This window comes from Gekko japonicus, unplaced genomic scaffold (assembly GCF_001447785.1).
Source record: "Gekko japonicus isolate JY-2015 unplaced genomic scaffold, Gekko_japonicus_V1.1 scaffold1, whole genome shotgun sequence".
In the NCBI taxonomy this organism is placed as follows: domain Eukaryota; kingdom Metazoa; phylum Chordata; class Lepidosauria; order Squamata; family Gekkonidae; genus Gekko; species Gekko japonicus.
Genome location: NW_015164181.1, coordinates 2,518,260 through 2,526,988, shown reverse-complemented (window position 1 = coordinate 2,526,988; position 8,729 = coordinate 2,518,260). Strand labels below are relative to the sequence as shown.

The following is an 8,729-nucleotide window of genomic DNA, read 5'->3' as shown; positions in this document are numbered from 1 at the left end:
ATGAGTTTCTGCTGTTGGGTGTGGCCTATTATGCTAATGAGTTCCTGCTGGGCATGGCCAACTTGGGAGCCAGCTGGAACTCCGTTCCTGTGCGTTCCTGCCCAAAAATAGCCCTGGTTTTATTCAAGGTGTAAGCTTTCGTGTGCAAGCACACTTCTTCAGATACAGTGAAACAGAATTTCCTCAACCATTCCATATAGGTGGGGGGTTTAGTTGCCTGGAAGGGCCTACTAGAGTCAAGACAGAGACAGGAACAAAAATGGAAATTGCCAGTCCATACAGAGAGGTCGAGGGTGAGCAGTAAATTATCATACAGCATAATGAAGATGTTTAGCAGACTGAAGGATCAAACAGGAATAACAATCTTATATCCTTGAATCTGTCAACATCTTCGTTATGCTATATGATAATTTACTACTCACCCTCTACCTATATGTATTCTTAATACGGTGGTATTCTTTTCTATAGTAGCTACAGAGCACCGTGGTTCTTTTTTGTGTATTTAGACCACCTGTGGATTGGCAATTCTAAATGTCAGTCAGTAAACAACTAAGAGAAAAGGGGGGGATGCACAGGCTTTGTTTGAACAAAGATTTTTGTTGTTGTTCAGTCACACAATGGAGTCCGACTCTTCGTGACCCCATGGACCTCATCATGCCAGGCCCCCCTGTCCTCCGGAGTTTGCTCAACGTCATGTTCGTTGCATCGATAACACTGTCTAACCATCTCATCCTTTGTCGTCCCCTGCTTCTTTGACCTTCAATCTTTCCCAGCGCCATGGTCTTTATTTATAAGCTGTTGGAATAAAGTCAAGCCAGAGAAGGTCCCTAAGCTCATAGTTCCTAGCTGTATCTAATTGTTTACTGACCAGACATTCGTAATATTTGGGCATTAAGGACGTACTTAGAATCACGTGGCATTGAAATGATTGGCTGAACGTGACTTTGACTGAATGATGACTTTTGGTCAGTTGTTTTGATGGACAAGGAGCTGCGGTGGCTCAAGTGGTTAAGACGCTGAACTGCAGGCTGTGGAAGGTCGGTAGTTCAGCAGTTCAAGACCCGAGTTGTCGCATGACGGAGTGAGCTCCCGTCTCTGGGTCCAGCTCCTGCCAACCTAGCAGTTCGAAAGCAAGACATTGCAAGTAGATAAATAGGTACCACTTCGGTGGGAAGATAACAGCGTTCCGTGCGCCTTGGTGTTTAGTCATGCCGGCCACATGACCACGGAAACGTCTTCGGACAGCGTTGGCCCTTCGGCTTTGAAATGGACATGAGCACCACAACCCTAGAGTCGGATTCGACTGGCTTTCGAGCAAAAACCTTTACCTTTGATGGACAATGGTTATCCTCGGCCTTCCATTTTGCTGTGTGGAGCCATTCTTGTTTCCTAGCGTGGTGGTGATGCTCGTTGCTTACAGGTGGTCTTTGTTGCCCTTTGTTTGCTCTAATATTAAAATAAAAATGGGCAGGTGAGGGTTCTCTCTGCCCTGCTTCCTGTTTTTCAGAAACAAAACAAAACAGTGCCTCCCCCTGCCCGACCCCATGGCTGCTGCCGTTTGAGGCTAAGCTGTACGGGAGGGGAATCTGACCATGGGTCTCCCATGTCCTGTCTCGTTCGGTCCCTAGTCTTGGGCGGGAAGAGACTTTATTTCACACTGGCGGTGGAAAGCGCTGTCAAGTCCTAACCAGCTTCTGGTGCCCCTGTAGGGATTTCAAGGCAAGAGATGTTCAGAGGCAGTTTGCCCTTGCCTGCCTCTGCACCACGACCCTGAACTTCCTTGGAGATCTCCCATCCAAATACCAACCAGGGCCAACTCTATTTAGCTTCTGAGATCTGACACGGTTCGGCTAGCCTGGGACAGCTAGGTCTGGGCTTTTTTACATTAAGAAGAGGAGGAGGAGGAGGAGATTGGATTTGTACCCTGCCCTTCACTCGGCGTCTCAAAGCAGCTTACAATCTCCTTTCCAGGGGTCGTTTCGTAGAAAAAGAGCTAGGGGAACTCATTAGCATAACTCATTAGCATATGCCACACCCCCTGACATCACTGGAAGTGTGTCATAAGGCCACACCCCCTGACATCACCAGAAGTGTGTCATAAGGCCACACACCCCGCCCCCAACGGTCCCGGCCGCTGCCGCCAGCCTTGCAGCTCCACTGCCGAGCCCCATGAGGGGCCCGGCAGTGGACCTGCAAGGCCGGCGGGAGTGCAAGGAAGCCCCACGAAGGCCCTCCCTGGCCCCAGGCAGGCAGGGGTGGGGAGAGGCAGGGAGGAAGCAACTTACCCTCCCTCTTCTCCTACCTCCTCCTGGCTGAATGAGGGCGGGAGGCGGGGCGGCCGGAAGCAGGGGGCAGGGCTTCGTCATGTGCCCCGCCGGCCCCCGTACCTCACCCGGGGGAACTGCGATCCCCACGATCCCCCCCCGAAATGACCTCTGCTCCTTTCCCTTCCCCTCCCCGCAACCTGCGAAGTAGGTGGGGCCGAGAGAGCTCTATTAAGGAATGCTCTTTCAAGGACAGCTCTGACAGAACTATGGCTTGCCCAAGGTCATCCAGCAGCTGCGAGTGGAGGAGTGGGGAATCAAACCCGGTTCTCCCAGATTAGAGTCCGCGCACTTAACCGCTACACCAAACTGGCTCCATACACTGTAGGGTACGTCTGTACATTGATGGCGCTACCTTATCTTTTAAAGATCGTCATACAGTGATTTAAGACTTTGTATCAGATTTAATTTTTCCTACTGTTCCAGTGTCTCAGCTCAGGGTCACAGCTCCTTTTAACTGGAGGTGCCCGGGATTTATTTATTTATTTATCTCTTATTCAAATTTGTACCCCGCCCTCCCCCGTAGGGCTCAGGGCGGCTTACAGAGCAAGATATAAACAACAATACAAAAATAACAGTATATCCGCATTATAAAAACATTATATACAATTTAAAACCCATCCTATATCACATAAAGTGCTCGGTGATAACTGACTTCAAAACCCAAGATGGTGGGACAGTTCCGAACAGTTCCTAGGAGACAGTCTATAGCGTCACGATGTTCCAGATCTTCTCAGGGCCTTTCTCTGGGCCTCTTCCAATCCCCCCCAAGATGGTAACACAATAGGGGGGGCAGCGGCCCCTACTCGAAAGCCTGGTGGAAGAGCTCCATCTTACAGGCCCTGCGGAACTGCATCAAATCTTGCAGGGCCCGGATCTCCCCGGGAGCTCATTCCACCAGGTAGGGGCCGCTACCGAAAAAGCCCTGGCCCTTGTGGCGGCCAATTTTGCATCCCTGGGGCCCGGAATAGTTAGCAGGTTTTGGGCCCCAGACCGTAGTGCCCTTGGGGGAACCTGTGGCCTTCTGCATACCAAGCGGATGCTCTTCCGCCAAGCCATGGCCTCTTCCTGAGAATGATGATGCTATCTACATTTAATGAATGGATTAAATTTTAAAGAAGTGGGCTAAAAAAGCCGGGCGACTAATCCAATAAAGAAGTACGGAAGCAACTGTTCTTTCTTCTCCAGCTGTGGTGGCTTTACGTTTTCCGAAAACCCCATCTGAGCAGCCTGGAAATAACCAACCGGCTAAAAGGTTAAATGCAAACCCCATTAACTGTAAATCGAGCTCCTGCCGCCACCGCCGCCCTTTCCCAAGGCGCACATTAATAGGTGTTTATTTTTCAGAAGAATGGGCTCTCTTTTCCTTTAGTTCACAAATGATTAACAGACTCCCGGAGTGGTAGCTGCTGGGGATGAAAACTGGGTAATTTGGGCATGTGTGTTTGAGATAGAAAAGTCCCTGCGTTTCAGTGTTGCCAGTTAACCAAGTGTGCATCATTGGAAAGGCGGAAGGAATGCATTTATAACCTGTCTGAGTCGGCTGTGCCTTGCTGACCCAGGAAAGAAACTGTCTGAGGGCGTGTTGAGTTCTCCTTTGCAGCAATGCGTTCTGCAAGGCAAGCTGGCACCGACTGGTGGTGGCCCAGCCAGGAATGTGCCTCCAGCATCAGCATGGATGCTAGGGATGCCAGCTCCAGGTTGGAAAATACCTGGAGGTGTTGGGGGTGGAGCCTGAGGAGGGCGGGGTTTGGGGGGGAGAGGGACTTCAGGAGGGTATAGTGCCATAGAACAGCCATTTTCTCCAGGTGATTCGCTGCCTGGAGTCGGAGGTCAGCTGTCGTCTCAAGAGATCTCCAGACGTCACCCGCAGGCTGTAGCAACCCTGATGAGCACCCGATTCTTCATTCCAAAGTTGGGCCTCTTGTTCTTTTGAGTCTTTCCTGGAGGCAGGAAGTGTGTTAGTGCCAATGGGGTTGTGTTCTTGCTACCTTAGGGCTGTGCTGTGTGTTAGGGGCACTGGTTTCTCTCTGCCCCCACCCCACCCCTTGGTTCTTGCATAGGATTGACAGCATTATGCTGTGCATTTGTTATGGGGGCATTGAGGGTTTTGATTTATACCTCACTTGTCTCTCCAGTGGGGTCCTGGAGCAGCTTACAACATCATTCCTAGAATCTGCAGAGGCCAGCTAGGCTTTCTCCTCTTGAAAGAATCAAAATTCCCTCTTGACATGCCTTCTGACATGAAATCCCCTTTCCTAGGTAAGCTGAGTCTATTTCTGGTCACACGTTGTGGGGAAATACTCTCTGCACGTGCTCCAGGGTACTGTTTTCTTCACATCTTGGTAGTTGTTAAGCTCAGCAAATAGCTAGAAGCGACTCCTGGATTCCATGGCAGATTTTTAAACTTGTGACCGAAGAGGAAAAATTCTGCCCTTCCACGTGCAACCCCACCCCCTCCCCACAACTGCAATAGTTGGGTCTGATGTTTTGTGTTTGCTGTTTTCAAATATCTCATGTCCTATTTGGAAGGGGTGTGTGGGAAAACAGTGCAAATGGGTCTTTGGCCTCCCCCCAATTACAAAGGTCTTCTGGACTGAGACAGCGGTGGACAAATGGCAGAAAACCAGCGTGGTGTAGTAGTTAAGAGTGTCAGACGTGGACCTGGGAGACCCAGGTTTGAATCCCCCCTTGTGCCATGGAAGCCCGCTGGGTGACCTTGGGCCAGTCACACTCTCTCAGCCTAACCTACCTCATAGGGTTGTTGTGAGGATCAGATGGTGGAGAGGAGAAGGATGTAAAATGCTCCCCTTTGGGGAGAAAGGTGTGTATAAATGAATTAAATAAATAATAATAATAGACAAATGTCCATTTTGGTTTCTGTTGTGAAGGGTTTCAATCCACCAGCTGGTACTGATGATTCTTTGGGGCCTATAAATTACATAAATGTTCATTCTTTGTCTATTGTACATAATGCTGATTCATTGACACACACAGAACATTGAAAACTGCATACATTTTATGGAGACATTTCAGTGCAAAGAAGACGGCACACAGATCTGCAGGTTCCATTGGCGCAAGAGAGAAGCAGAGTCGGAGCCAGACTATTTGGATGGACTCAACAGGCTTGTAAAATGGGAGAGCGTCCTTAGACAGAGGCCTGGATCTCCCACACAAAGGGCTGATCCTGCGTTGGCTTTTCCCTCCGTTGTTTTACGAAACCCACATTGGAACAGACTTTCCCCTCTGCATTGCATGCTGCTGCCAATTCCTTTAAGAATATCAGAGAAGCCCATGTTGGATCAGACCAAAGGCCCATCCAGTGCAACGCTCCGTCACACAGTGGCCAAAAATACCAGGTGCCATCAAGAGGTCCAGCAGTGGGGCCAGGACACTAGAAGCCCTCCCACTGTTGCCCCCCTCAAGCACCAAGAATACAGAGCATCACTTGCCCCAGACTGAGAGTTCAGATTTTATTGAACCCTACACACTACATGCTGCTTTGACTTTCTTTGATTATTGGGTTTTATGGTACTTCTGCATATATTTATGGCCATTCAGAGGTGGCTTTGCAGTCAGTACAGAGTTGCCCTAAGGTATTTGGATGTGGCTTTCAGCTGCACTTTTCCTCCCAGTTGAGAAAATGTGGAGCGAATCCTAGATGAAGAATCGCCCTAATGAGGTGCTAAACCAGAGTCCCGCTTTTCCCTGCTGTTTTAACCTTCTGTGTGGAGGGTTGTTTTGTTTTTGTTTTTTGTACACAGGAACTTTGAGCTGTGTGTGTGCTTTGTGGCTGGGTGTGTGTGTTGAATTCTGACTGTTCCAGCTGGCCCTTGAACATAGGAATAACATGTGAAGGGCCTTCTTCTTCTTTACGGGTAGTCATTGAATGTTTAGAGGAAGATGTACAATCGGTGGAAGGAACCGAAAACCAAAACAGAAAACAGAGAGCCTCTTCCAGGAAGAACGCCAGATGGGAAGCTTTCTTCTGTTGTAACCAAGGCCCCCAAACACCCCTAGAGTGAAGAAACGTCATTTGTTCATTTCTGGTAGGCGTGTGGGAAAAGCAGCAACCCTCAGAGTAGCCGGTTTTATTTAAAGGTGTGAATGCATTAAAATGCTTTTATCCTACACCTTCTGTCTTGTACGGGATCTCTGGGGTTGCTCACGGTGGTTAAAAACGAGAGCCTGGTTTTCATTGCGTTTTTTTCTGTCAAGGAGCCCAAGTCGGTGAATGTGTTTCTCCTTGCCTTCATAAGAACATAAGAACATAAGAGACGCCAATGTTGGATCAGGCCAAAGGCCCATCCAGTCCAACACTCTGTGTCACACAGTGGCCAGAAATACCAGTGCCATCAGGAGGTCCAGCAGTGGGGCCAGGACATTAGAAGCCCTCCCACTGTTGACCCCCCCCCAGTACCAAGAAGACAGAGCATCACTTGCCCCAGAGCCCCTAGCTATACCTTGTGGCTAATAGCCACTGATGGACCTCTGCTCCATATGCTTATCTAATTCCCTTTTGAAGCCGTCCATGCTTGTAGCACCCACCACTTCCTGCGGCAGTGAATTCCATGTGTTAATCACTCTTTGGGTGAAGAAGTACTTCCTTTTATCCGTTCACCCAAAGAGTGATTAACACATGGAATTCACTGCCACAGGAAGTGGTGGGTGCTACAAGCATGGACGGCTTCATTTTTATTTTCACAATGTCCCTGTGAAGTAGGTGAGGGGGAGAGAGGGCGACTGTCCCTCGGCTGCCGTAGAAGTTTCTGTCTTATTGTTCATGCTTATGAGTTTATCTGCATACAAACCAAGAGGGTGGGTGGGGCGCAAATATTTGAATAAAAAACAGAAAAATGGAAGATGGGGACAACACCAATACAGAGTCCAGGAGGCGAAGAAGCAAATGAAGGTGCAATGAGTAGCCCCACCGTCATATCAGGTACTTGAGCCTATCCTGTGACCGTTGCCAATTCAAGGCTTGTCGAAGTGAAGATTTAAGTTGATGGTTATGGTTTCCTTTGTTGTTTGCTTGGGGGAGGAAGTGGCCTTAATGACTCTTTCTGAGAAGAATGGTGAAAAGTGTTTTTTGTTCCCCCTCCCTTCTTAAGAAATATCAGATAAAATCTGCCCTCCATCTCAGCAGGGGCTGTGCTGTGTCTCCAGGACCGGCTCACTCACTAGGCGAACTAGGCAATCGCCTAGAGCGGGCCGGCCCTTAGGGGCGCCAAGCTGCACCCGGCCCCGTACTCTGGGAGTTTCTTGATTATTTGTGTTTTTCATTCTTCCTAAAATGCATTTATTTTTGAAAATTAGTGGGCGCATGGGGTGTGTGTGTGCCAGAAGGGATCCTCGCCTAGGGTGCAAAATAAGCTGGGGCCGACCCTGTGTGTCTCTGTAAGTAAAGCGGTGGTGCAGGCAGTTAAACGCCTGCGTTAACAACTAAGAGCAGCCTCTATGGCGGTTCGAATACCACCGTGGCCGGAGTGAGCTCCCGGCCTTTATCCCAGCTCCCGCCAACCCAGCGGGTCGAAAGCCAATTAACAACAACAACTATGGCGAGTAGGCGAATGGGTACCTGCCCTTAGATGGGCAGGGGGCACCCACCTCTGACGACAAAAGAGGTATGGTGGTTGTGCAGACGGTGGTGTGATGTGGAGAACGATGGCGGAGTAGAGAGTGATGGCGGCAGATCGGCAGCGGCGGCGGCAGAGGTGTGTTGGCAGAGCTTGGCGGCGGTACGAAGCAGAGCGATCCCTGGCGGCCAAGGAAGACATCGAAGCACCGAGCGGCGACGGCAGCAGCAGTAGGACCCTGGAGGCACTCGACGAATGACGCGGAGGCAGAAGGCGGGGCCTGATGGACATAGCCGGCCGGAGCGTCAGGAAGCCGAGAGCCGAGGGAGAAAGCTGTCGTTCCGAGGAACATCCAAAAAAAAAAAAAAAGCCAAGCCGAGCCAGAAGAAGAAACAGAAGGAAAGTGCATATTCCACCAGGGTGCCGGTAGGAAGTCCCACCCCAATTTCAGATGTGGCCCTAGATAGGAACAGCAAAAAAGTTCTTAGAACAACATGTGAACCGCCCAGAGACCCCTGCGGGAATTAGGGCGGTATAGTAAATCTAAAGTTAAATAAATAAATAAAATAAATAAAGGCAGACATGCTGTCAGGGTTGCCAACCGGAGATCTCCCGCTATGACAACTGATCTCCAGACAACCAAGATCAGTTCCCTTAGAGAAAATGACCCTGCTGAGGTCCCTCCCCGACTCTCCTGCCAAATCTCCAGGTATTTCCCGACCCCGAGCTGGCAACCCTTCATGTTGTAAACCCCTTCTTCTCCCCCATGCTTTGCAATGTATAACCTCTCCTGTAACGACCACACCTAGGCTTGCCAGCAACCTAGAAG

The 8,729-nt window shown here is 49.7% G+C and overlaps 1 protein-coding gene across 1 annotated transcript in view; it reads left to right on the top strand.

Moving 5' to 3' along the window:
• Positions 1-8,729, top strand: part of RASA4B (RAS p21 protein activator 4B) — an 81,948-nt gene that overhangs the window by 20,274 nt on the left and 52,945 nt on the right. The gene's annotated exons all lie outside the window — the stretch shown is intronic.